Source organism: Molossus molossus, unplaced genomic scaffold (genome assembly GCF_014108415.1).
Source record: "Molossus molossus isolate mMolMol1 unplaced genomic scaffold, mMolMol1.p scaffold_m16_p_20, whole genome shotgun sequence".
NCBI classification, from domain to species: domain Eukaryota; kingdom Metazoa; phylum Chordata; class Mammalia; order Chiroptera; family Molossidae; genus Molossus; species Molossus molossus.
In genome coordinates, this window is record NW_023425356.1 from 13,446,152 (window position 1) to 13,458,810 (window position 12,659).

Sequence of the window (12,659 nt, forward strand, 5' to 3'; positions counted from 1 at the left end):
AGTGAGAGTCATGAGGCCAAGGAGGTGCAGAGGCCAGATCACCCGAGCCTCGCAGACCGCCCAGACCACGCAAGGTTGAATTGTATTCTAAGTGAGGAGCCTTTGGAGAGTTTAAAGCAGGAAATCAATGTGATCTGAGTTGCTGTAAAACCAGCTGCTTTGCGGAGAATGGACTCCAGGAGGAGACGGTACTGGTAGGGAGACTAGGCTAGGGCAGTAAGCTCAGAAGAGGGATGCTGGTGGCCAGGACCAGGGGGATGGCAGTATGGACAGTGAAATGGGATCAAATTTAATATACAGCCTCGGGGGCAGGACTTGCTGGAGGTCCCTGTGTTGGGGATGGGTGGGGGAATTGAGGACGACTCCGGATTTTGGCCTGAGCAAATGCAGAGCCATCAACTAAGACTGGGGGGAAGGGAGACAGATGTTTTAGTGGGGAATGGCAGAAAAGAGCTAGAGGGGGAAACGATGAGCATGATTTTGCACATGTTAAAATTAGATGGTTTATCGTACAGCTTGTTCAGACAAACACATGAACAGGCAAAACAACTAAAAAATTATAGAAAACTCGGTATGCACAAGAGGCCTTGAATACAAAAAATACACTTCAGACCCTTACAGCAAGGGTTCTGCACCTCAAAGCTCCAATTCCACTATTTACCTGGATAATGTGGGCATGTACTTACCTGCCCAAATTGTATGTTCCCCACCTGCAAAATGTGGATAAACACAGTAACAACTTCATAACGTTATAGAGAAGATTAAAAGAGATTCTGCATCTAGAGTACTTATCACAGCTCTTGGTACATGACAGGCATTCAATAAATATCAATTATTGGCAATTGTATTGGTTCGCTAGGGCTGCCATAGCAAAGTACCACCAACTGTTTTACCACCTCTTAATACAACAGATAATTCTTGTCTCAGATCTGGAGGCCAGAAGTCTGAGATCAGGGTGTCGGCAGGGCCATGCTCCCTCTGAAATCTGCAGGGCGGAATCCTTCCTTTTTCTTTTGGCTCTGGTATCTGCTGGCAATGTTTGGCATTCCTGGGTTTGTAGATGCACCACGCCAGTCTCTGCCTCCGTTGGTACATGGCTGTCTTCTCCGGTTGTCTTGGTGTCTTCACACAGTGTGCTCTGTGTGCGTCTCTCTCCTGTTCTTATAAGGACACCAATCACTGGACTAAGGACACCCTTCTCCAATATGATCTCACATCAACTAATTATATCTGCAGAGAACTTTGTTCCAAATAAGGTCACATTCTGAGGTAGTGGGGTTGGGAAGAGAGACAGGATTCAACCTATATCAGTAGTAGTAATATCACTAAATTATTTCCATATGGTAGTAGAGGGCCCTGCCCAACAGAACTACTTACAATCAGTTCTTCCCCCTCATATAATGGTCTTTGTCTTTAATAAAAAACTTGGGCCCTGGCCGGTCTGGCTCAGCGTTAGAGCACCGGCCTGTGGTCTGGAGAGACCAAGGTTCAGTTCCCGCTAAGGGCACGTACCTTGGTTGCAGTTTGTCCCCGGCCCTAGTTGGTCGTGAGGGTGGCAGCCACTCGATGTGTCCCTTTCACATCGATGTTTCCCTCTCTCTCTCTCTTCCTCTCTGTCCCTCCCACTCTATCTGAACAAATACATGGAAAAATGTCCTCGGGTGAGGCTAAAAAAAAACAACACTTGGTTGTATGTGGTTGGCATTTTAACAGAAAGAGGGTTGAGATGATCTATTTATACTTGGAACCATGGAATTTTTAGAGTTTGAAGTGACCAAGACAACTTAATCCAACGCCTTCCTTTTGTGAATGGGAACACGGAAGCCCAGAAATATGATGTGATTTGGCAGAGGGCACCCATTTGGACAGCAGCCGAGCCAAGTCTAGGAAGCTCATCTTCTCGCTTCTTAGCTAATGTTTCCCCACTATACTTATTTCGTCCTGCAGTCAAATATTAGTTGAATTTTACTGTCTTCGCCTTTTCCTAAGCAGTCTCCCCTTCCCACCATCTCACCTCCCTGAAACGCATGTCCAGGCGGAAACACATCCGGGAGGATGCAGGACGCAGGAGAGGGAGAAGATACCGCCCTCTTTCTTTAACTGGATTCAGAACATTGATTTTTAACTTTCTATTTCACTGGAGAGGTTAGGCAGCAGCCGAGAGGTTGTAAAATATAAAACTCTAATTGAATGCATTGGGCTATGGTGAGTTTACCTGTAGTTCTTGCAACCAGGAAATGCCGTTATTTCATCAACTGATTCTTTGGAAAGTAATTCTTGTGCAGCAAAACAAGTTGGAGTTAGAATTTTTACCTTGGGAGTAAATCAAAGGCTTAAATGTCATATCAGTCAGGGTGCTTTCAGCTGCAAGTAACACAAGAGCTGAATGAAAGTTGCTGAGGCGGGAAGGGATGTATCTCGTAAAATGAGAACGTCAGAGTGAGGCGATTTAAGGTTGCTCAACAAGTCCAGGGGGCCTGGAATGACTTCTTGGGAATCCTGCTGGCCTTTCCCTGGGACTAAGAGATGGCTGCAGGGGCTCCAAGGGTAATTATATTCATCCTGCCTTTCTATTTTCTTTGTTTCTGATGCTTTGATTTCTTAGAACATTGCTGGCCCTGGAGAAACTGCCAGGACTAGCTAATTCCTAGAGAGTAAGCTGCTCGCATGCATTTCATGAGCAAACCAACCAATTCAGAGCCCATACCCTACACCCCATGCCCCAACCACCTCCGTCATCAGGCTCTTACAAGGCTCTCATACACTGGACCACCGTCCACCTGCCCTCGTCCTTCTGGGGCCAGCTACATGGCACCGAGGGACAGACTGTATGTCCCAGAGCCGGCTGAAATTACTCAAACTAGCCAATCCTGAACCTGCGTACCCTACCTCATCTGCACCATCCACAGAAACTGCAGTAAAGCCCTGGCCAGTTTGGCTCAGCGGTTAGAGCGTCGGCCTGCGGTCCTGAGAGACCCGGGTTCGGTTCCCGCTAAGGGCACGTACCTCGGTTGCGGTTTGTCCCCGGCCCTGATTGGTCGTGCGGGTGGCAGCCGCTCGATGTGTCCCTTCACGTCGATGTTTCTCTCTCTCTCTCCCTTCCTCTCTCTCCCTCCCACTCTATCTGTACAAAAAATGGAAGAATGTCCTCGGGTGAGGATAAAAAAAAAAAAAAAAAGACTTTTGTCCACACACTCACACCCTGCTGTTTCCCACATGGCCACCCACGCTGTGCTCCCTCCTCTTGGGACCTGTGAGTAGCAAACTAGCTTTTCAATGGTAATCATCTCCTAATCTGTTAGCCTCACCATACCTGAAAAATAATAAAACCCACACTTAAAAAAGTGTAATACCCTCACACGAGGAGTCCAAAATCATGAATGGGCTGGGAAGGAACACATCCCTTGAGTACAGGGGGAGGTGAATATCAGAACTAAATCTGAGTTCTGATGACCAAGGCGGTGGACGGAAGTTATTTGGCTGTTGGGTAGGCAATCCACCTTGTTGGTCACAAGCCCTACGGGAATACAGGAAAGAGGAAAGATCAAAATTGGGTTGCTCAGATCAACGAAGGCTTTCTGGAGTGCGTGAGCAGCCATGAGAGCTAGAGCCCTAGGTGGACTTGGTGTGGGTGGCATGTGAGAGCGAGAAGGCAGATGAGGCAAAGGAAAAATAGAAAACAAATGAGTTGTACCTCGCCGAGAGTGGGGACAAATGTACTCGATATGGATCTACAGGTAGCCTTGATCCTTCTTGACTTTAAATGTGTTTGAAGATCTTGGTCCTTCTTGTCTTTAACTCTCTTGCCTTTGGAACAGAAGAGGATAGACATCTCACCAAACTGACCAACCTGGTTATAAGCTGCATCCAAATTCCTCCCCACTCAGGAGTCCTGGTTAAAGATGCTACAAGACAGTCTGTGACAAGGAGCAGGGTCATAAGATCTATTTCTGCCTCCTGCCTAATGACTCATGGGATGACTCAAGGTGAATCTCTACCCATCTCTGAGTCCCCAGCCCCCATCCTTGAAGAACAGAAGACACATGAATGTTTCCCTCCCGGCAAGGTTGGCTGTCTCAGCAAGGGCCCTGCAAAGACTCCCAGACTGCCCTCTCCGCCCGCCCACTGACTGTCTCTTCAGCCTTTCCAGCTCTTTCTCCCCCTCCCACTTCCCCACCTTCGTTTTCTTTTTCTTCTTTTCCAAATAGCACTGCTCCAAAGCAACCCCCGCACACGTCCTGGGGATGGTTCTGCGGGCTGCCCTGAGCCATGGGAGTAAGCCTGCTATTGCTTCCTATTAGCAACTCCGTTTGCAAGATAAACAATGTGAACCTGAGCGCCAGCTCCTGTGGGCTGGTGCAGATTTCCGTCTGTAGCTGGTCAGCTTCCATCCCACTAGGGGCGTGTTGACTGTTAATAGGCATTTCTCCCCAGGTGCCCTTTTTCGTTCTTTCCAGAGCACTAGTCCTGGTGGGACCTTCCACTGGCATCTTACAGAGACTCTTACTCTTCTCTTTGTTTACCTTACAAATTAGTTCCTGGATTTAACAGCTCTGGTTGCTGAGCAGACTTATAAAATTGGGGCAAAGGGGGAGGGGAGTGAACTGGGGTGCCCATTATGGGCCTCTGGTGGCTGGGGCCTCCGGGAGCGTGGGGTTTGGGAGGAATTAACTCTCATTGGTTTCTTGGAGACTTGGGGGATAGGGGTGGGCCTTCTCTTCCCCTGGAAGGAATAATATCTGTTGTTATTGCATGTTTAAGAAGTTTATAGAGATTGTAGCACCGGGATACAATAGAGAATGAGGTTCTCAACGGGATGTGGGGGAGGCTTTTTCAGCTGCAGGAAGGCTTGGAGTCAGAGTCAGGTATGGGGCCCGAGCACGACTGCTGGACAGGCTTGGTAATGCCACAGGGAATAAACGAAAAACCCAGGGAGCCCTGGTGCTAGGACTGTGGGCCAAGAGCATACTGGGGGGTGGACAGGGACAAAGCTGAGACCCACAGTTCAAGGAGGACTGGGATGGGATGGGGTGAGCAAGGAGGTCACAGGGTCTGGGAAAACATTGGCTGGAGCTGGTAACCCGAGTGACTCATCTTTGGGTGTAGGATATGTTAGTCATCTCCGCAGTGAGCTGGGACCAAGAGGTGTCCTTCAGGCTAGAAACCGTGGCTGAGTGGGAGCCCCCACAGGGGCTGGAGCTGCACAAGGAGAAGATGGGAGTGGGCAGTGGGGTAAGCAGCAAGAAAAACAACTATTATTAAAAGAAATTGGGGATCAGAGAAATTATACCAAATGGTGCCATTAAGTCTTCTGATTCAGGCGGAAGCCTTTTCAGTTAGTGGGAGATGCTTTGTAATAAAAACCAGGCCAGGAAATGGACAAATGGGCCTTTAGCATAATAAGGCCAGGATAATTACTTCCCAAAGAGTAGGGTCAAAGCTGTGCTAATGGAAAGAATACGTGTTCCTTACATATCCTAGATTGTGGTCTTTGGAAGAAAATTAATTGTTGCTGTAGCAAAGGGTGTTTGTTTGTAGGTTGAAAAACAGAGAAACACATTTGCTGGTGGAGAGAAGTTGAAATGGGATGGAAACACCATTATCCGCTCACCCCTCCCCTGTTCACAGGGGTGGTTCTGAGACCTGGGTGAAGGCCCAGCTGGTGGACTTTTGCCGAGGGAGTGGCAAGCCCAGAGAGAAGGGGCCAGTCCGTTATCACCCTACTGTTGGAGAGGAACACTCCAGAAGAGGAGAGGCTTACAGGGAGAACAAGACGGGGACAAGAAAGAGAGAGGATGAGAAGACTTCCGCAGGGGCCTGGCCTCCCCGCACGTGCAGAGAACAGTAGCTGTCATGTACGTGAGGACCCCGTCTGCTCTAAGCTCTTTTACACCCATGGCCTCACGTACCCTCACAGCAATCCTAAGCGAAGGCACGATTCTTATCTATCTGTTTTATGGATGAGAAATCAAAGGACTGGAGAGCTCCTGTGACCTCCTGCAGGTCTGTCCAGTAGAGTGGTGGAGCCGGGACCCATCTACGGCAGCACGAGCCCAGAACTCAGCTCTCAAACCCACACGGTACTGGTAAAAGGAGAGAGGCAGAATGGTCACAACCCCAGGGTTTGGGGTCTTTCCGGCTTTGGATACATTTGGGGCAGAATTGCTTCAACTGCCATCAGAAATGTGCTGTTGCGTCTGACTCCCCTGGAGGGACCCTCTGGGGTGGGGCCGAGAGCCAGAGAACTGAGGCATGGTGGTTTCAGGGGGTCCTGGGGATAATTACCTCTTTGTCAATATTTCATTTTTTTATCCTCACCCGAGGACAGTTTTCCATTTTTTTGTTCAGATAGAGTGGGAGGGAGAGAGAGAAAAAAGAGAGAGAGAAACATCGACGTGAAAGGGACACATCGAGTGGCCGCCTCCCACACAACCCAACCAGGGCCGGGGACAAACTACAACTGTGGTACATGCCCTTAGCGGGAACTGAGCTCGGGTCTCTGTGGACCGCAGGCTGATGCTCTAACCGCTGAGCCAAACTGGCCAGGGCTGTCAATATTTTAATTAACTCTTTGTAACTTTATAATTTCCCTAGACTTGCCATTTTAAATTTCTGTTTGCTTTGCTTTTTTTTTTTTTTAAATTTTTTTTTGTAGGAACTAACGATAAAACCCTTCAAGTGCAAAGGGTTATTATTATTTGGAGAAAGCTGATTGGGGTGAGGTGGGGGAGACGGCACCTGCCGCGTAGGGGGGACTGGAGGAGTCTGACAGTGGATGGTGACAGGTGCACTACAGCAGATGTAGTACCTGTAGTGAGTGGATGGTGGCAGGAGACAGGCAGGGACGCCTGCTACCCTGGCCCCTGGAGCGGCAGGAACAGCCTCCCCAGGGCCGAGCGGGGGAGATCAGGTTCGCTGTAGGAGGCTCGGCTCCACTCCGCTCACCACCACTGGCTTATTCTCATCCTCACTCACCTTTTCTCTACTTTATCTTTTATTTTCTCATCAACTTGATCTGCTTATAATTTCATTTCCTTTTGTCTATGTGGTTAACACAAGGTCACCCTTTAAGACTCAGTTCAAGAATCATCTCTTTTTATGGTAATTTTTCCTGTTCAACCTGCCCTTGGTAAAACAGATCAATTCTTATAGCCCCATCTTTTAAAAATTTTTTTATTTTTATCCTCAGCCGAGGACTATTTTTGCATTTGCCTTCAGATAGAGCAGGAGGGAGAGAGGGAGGAAGAGAGAGAGAGAAACATCGATGTGAGAGAGACACATCAACTAGTTGCCACCCGCATGACCCCAATCGGGGCCAGGGACGAACCGCAGCTGAGGTACGTGCCCTTAGCGGGAATCAAACTCGGGACTCTGGTCCACAGGCCAACGCTCCAACCGCTGAGGCAAACCGGCCAGGGCTAGCTCCATCTTTACCTTTCATCCGGTTAGTTTCAGTCCTGCTGGGAATGGACGCATTCTCTCGGCTTTCCCCAGTTCAGATTCCCTGGAGAGAGAACCTGAGTGGTCAGTCATCTCTAGCAATGGGTTACTAGCCACCCTAAAGTTTGGCTGCCTTTGGGACCTGTTATGGACTGAATGTTTGTGTGCCATCAAAATTCTTATGTTGAAGGCCTAACCCCCAATGTGGTTGTATTTGAGGTGGGGTAATTGGGTCTCGGTGAGGGCAGCAGTGTGGGGCCCCCAGGATGGCTTTGGTGTCCTTGCGAGGTCACAGTGAAAAGGTGGCCGTCCACAAGCCGGGAAGAGAGTCCTCACCAGGAACCAAGTTGACTGGCACCTTGATCTTGGACTTCACAGCCTCCAGAGCTTGGAGAAATAAATTCCTGTGTTTAGACTGCCCAGTCTATAGTATTTTGTTATAGCAGTTCGAGTTATAAGACAGGACAGGTGTCTGTCCGTGATCAATCAGCGGCAGCACAGGGAGGTGGGCAGGGCTATGAAGTACAAAAAAACAACCCCAGGGGGTGATGTCTTTGGTAGAGTCAGAGGGCAGGGAAATTACCCCTCAGCCAGGCTGTGAGCGATGGAGGATAGACGGCAGGTGGAAGAAGGTTCTGGATCTTGTAGCAGATGGCTGTTGGTGCCGGCCATCACACCCCTCGGCCCACCTCAGCTTTCACCTGCCGCAGTGGGGCGGCTCTGTGAAGCTCAGGCTCTCCGGCCAGCAGCAGGTCCCCCTAAGCACCTCTGAGTGTCTGCAAGGCCACAGAGCTGCTCCACGCGGGGAAGCAGGGGTGGTGCACGTACTTGTGACCGCCTCGTGCAGTGGAAGGGCTGGAACTAGGGGACACGTGGTCTGGCCTCCTGTCTTTCGAGCGGACAGTTCTGGAAGGGACTCAGTGTGCATCGAAGGGGTCTTTGCGGAACTGAGCCCATTGCCTATTGTAACCACACGTTGGCTTGTTCTCTTTGTATTTCTCTTTCTGCCGCCTCACTCTTGCTTTCTGGGCAGTTTCACAACCCATCTGTGCCCAAGTCTTCATTGTAGACTCTGCTCTCAGGGAACCCAACCCAGATTTATTCTGAAGGCAAAAGGGAGCCCTTGAAGCATTGTTTTCCTTTCTGATAAAAATGCTATACTGAATGCTAGATGTTCTGCTGGGCAGAGAAGATGCAAGTATGATATAGCGTAGTCCTTGAACTTGAGGAGCTTGTAACCTCCTCCCCCTCCTGTAAACTTTTCAGTGTTTTTACTTTCATGATCTCATTTGACCTTCTCAGTAACCTTTCCAGGAAAGTGAGAACATCACTATTTCTACTTTATTGAAACGGCAGAAGGAGAGAAAGGGGAAAGCCGTCTACAAGGTCACATAGCTAGCAAGTGGCCGTTTAAGCAATTAAAATCTGTGGCTGGGTACATAAATTATCGTAGTTTCTCTGAGCAAAACGACACATTTACTATAATTTAATTATTCACTTGCCTTCACTCTATTTTCTTTGCACTCCCTGCTTTTCAACTTTCCAAATATTGTACTGGCTTTTAATCAGCTGCTATATAATTTCTTCTGTGAAAGTAGGTCAATGTACAATGTGTTAACATAACTTTCCTTTTACAGTTTAAACAACATTTCAGTACAATTGAAACTTAGAAGAAGAAAGAAAACCCTTTGATTGCCACTGCATAATTTTAAGCTGAATGGTAAGACTGGATTTGCATTTTAAAATCTTGAGCCCAAGGCCAAGGGCAGTGTGGAGGAGAGTCGGGGCAGGCAAGATTCTACTCTCCCTCCCCAGGCGCTTTCGTCTCACTCTGTGGCTTTAAATAACATCTTGATCCGATGATTCACACATCTGTATCTCCAGCCCCAGCTTCTCTTCTGAGCTCCGGATGGGCACATCCAGTCCCCTAACTGACATCTCTATGTTGATGTCTCACAGGAACTCAAACTTAACTTGTCCAGAATCAATAAACTCCTGATTTCCACTCTTCCCCCCAAACTGTCCCTCCGCCCGTGTTTCCCATCTTGGTTAGTGGCATCACCATCGCTCCAGTTGTTCATCCTGGAAAACCTGGAAATCATTCTGGATCCCTCCCCTCTCACCCTCAGAATCCAGTCCATTAGCAACTCTGGCAACTTGAACATTTTCCAAATAGGTCTCAGATTGGTTTACTTCTCCTCATCCTGGCCACCGTCGTCTCTTGCCTGGACTCTGGTCGTGGTCTCTGACCAGTTCCCTCTCCTCCCACTTTCCTCCCTGTGGACAAGGGGGGTTCACAGTCACGTTCCCTGGGGGTGCACCTGCGTTAGAGGAAGGTCCTGGCGTCTCAGTGGGCTGACTGGCGAGGTCAGGAATGACGCCCACGGCTCAGCTCCTCTCAGAACGGTGTGCCTGCTTCGGGAAGGCTGTGTTCCTTTTCTAATGCCGTGTAACAAGTTACCCCAAACTTAGCAGCTAAAATGACATACGTGTATGATCTCAGAGATTCTGTGGATCAAGATTCGGGACGTGGTCCTCGGTGTAGGTTCTCGCAAACCTGCAGTCAAGGTGTCCTCCAGGGCATTTTCGGCAGGAGGCTTAATTAGGGAAGCATTGGCTCCCAGTTCGTTTGGGTGGCTGGCAGAATTCATTTGCCTGAAGCTGTCTGACTGGGAGGTTGGCTTTTTGCTGACTGTCAGCCGGAGGCCCCCACCCCACCCCCGCCCCCGCCCCGAAGAGGCTACCTGTATTTCTGCCATGTGGGCTTCCTCTCTACACGGCTGCTCACTGCATCAAGCCCACAAGGAGACTGTCTTAGTCCAGCCTGCTGGGATGGAGTCTTGTGCGAGGGCACAGAACCGTGCAGTGGCCTGCTTTCTTTCACCTTTGCTGGTAAGGCAACTCAGTCAAGAGGGACATCCCTTCGCCTTTGCCACATTGGTCAGAAGTAAGTGATAGGTTCCGCCTGCACTCAAAGGGAAGGACTTACATAAAATCAGGGACAGGAGGCAGGAAATCACTGGGGTCCCTTTAGGGTTTAGAGAGGCGTGTGCTGTGCTCTGCTTCTCCACCCAGAGGGTTATAGGAACGGCCCTGCAAAGGGGGTGCACTGTCACAGACAGAGGTGCCTGTTTGTGGGGGGAAGGGGTTGGAAACTGAATAATTCTGGAATAAAATATTAGAAAGCTCACTGTTGCCACACCTAAGCCACGTGTTCCTTTTTTTTTTTTTTATCCTCACCCGAGGACATTTTCACAATTCTTGGACAGATAGAGTGGGAGGGAGAGAGAGGGAGAGAGAGAGAGAGAGAAACATCGACGTGAAAGGGACACACCGAGTGGCTGCCACCCGCACGACCAACCAGGGCCGGGGACAAACTGCAACCGAAGTATGTGCCCTTAGCAGGAACCGAACCCGGGTCTCTCCGGACCGCAGGTCGACACTCTAACCGCTGAGCCAAACCGGCCAGGTAAGCCACGTGTTCCAATCCAACTTTATCAGTAATACAGGAGCTATTTTGATATCCTACTGTGTGGATGACTGCAGTGTCTCTCATGTAATTCAGAACCCAGTTGGAGAATAGATGAATGTTATATCTCTACCTCCTCAAATCCCAACATCCCCACCATTCTATTATCCACGGAGAAGAGTGATCTCTAAAAACATACATTATCAATATTAGAAAGATAACAAGGGAATAGTATGAACAACTTCATGTCAATAAATTCAACAACTTGGATGAAATGAAAAATTTCTTGCAGACACAAACTATTAAAGCTCTTTCAAGGAGAAATAGATAGTCTTAAATCTATTAAATAAATTAAATTTGTAGTTAAAACCTTTTTATAAAGAACTCGAGGCCCAAACATCTAAGGAAGAAATAATCCTAATTTTAAACAAATTCTTCCATAAAATTGAAGAGGAAGAAATACTTCCCAACTCACTCTTTGAGACGGGCTGGTCCCTGGCGCCAAAACCAAAGACAAAGACATTACAAGAAAAAAACAAAAACAACTACAGGCCAATGTTTCTCATGAACATATATGCAAAATTTTAAGAAATTTTGGCAAATCAAATCCAACAATATATAAAAATGATAGTTAATCATGACCAAATGTGTTTTAGCCAAGGAATGTTTACCATTAAAAACAAAAATTGGCCCTGGCCAGTTTGGCTCAGCGGTAGAGCGTTGGCCTGCGGTCCAGAGAGACCCGGGTTTGGTTCCCTCTAAGGGCATGTACCTCGGTTGCAGTTTGTCCCCAGCCCCGGTTGGGTCGTGCAGTGGCAGCCACTCGATGTGTCCCTTTCACGTCGATGTTTCCCTCTCTCTCTCTTCCTCTCTCTTCCTCCCACTCTATCAGAACAAAAAATGGAAAAATGTCTTTGTGTGAGGATAAAAAACAAAACAAACAAACAAGAAAAAAAACAAAAATTGGTCAATATGATTCACTGCATTAACAAACTGAAAAGGAAAACTATGGTCATCTCAATAGATGCAGGGAAACTCTCAAAAAAAACCAAAAAAACCAGGAATAGAGAATATAATTTTCTCAACTTAGTAATCGGCTTCTATGAAAAACCCAGAGCTAGCACCATATCAAATGATGAAAAACCAAATGCTTCCCATCAAGATCTCGATATAGTGGACTAAACAACACTACTAACTGATCTAATTACATTTATAGAATATTACAGCCCCGTCCTCTATCACCTCTTCTCTTCAGCATTGTACTGGAAGTTCTGGCCTGTGCAATCTGATAAGAAAATAAATTAAGGGTGTGAAGATTGGAAAGGAAGCAGTACAGATGTCTTCATTCTTAGATGACATGGTTCCTGTGGAGAAAACCTGCTGGAAGGATGGAAGAGCTGCTGGAGCTAGTAAGTGAGTTTAGCAAAGTTGTAGGGGGCACATGCACGGAAATTGTACAGGGGTGGGCAAGAGTAGGTTCACAGTTGTTCATATAGAAAATAATACAATAATGAGCAAATAGTAATACAAGAAGAAACCCTATTTTGCCTACTCACAACTGGAAACCTACTTTTGCTCACCCCTGTGTTTATATATACTGGCTATGAACAATTGGAAAATGAAATTGATAAAAACAGTGTGACCAGTGATGCTATTCACCGGTCACAAGTTTGGGCATGTGAACTTAGTTTGTAAAAATGGAATGAATTTCATGATTTCTGAAGAGACTGCAAGGGCAAAGATGCTCTCA

General features: G+C 47.7%; 1 long non-coding RNA gene across 3 annotated transcripts in view; it reads left to right on the plus strand.

Annotated features, from left to right (window-relative positions):
* Window positions 1–12,309, plus strand: part of LOC118637133 — a 29,352-nt gene extending 17,043 nt beyond the window's left edge. For 2 of the 3 annotated variants that reach the window (XR_004960901.1, XR_004960903.1), the window contains exons 4-5: window positions 9,078–9,160; window positions 12,165–12,309. This is a non-coding gene — a long non-coding RNA (uncharacterized LOC118637133). The other variant, XR_004960902.1, reaches the window with a different exon arrangement.
* The last annotated feature ends 350 nt before the right edge of the window (window positions 12,310–12,659 follow it).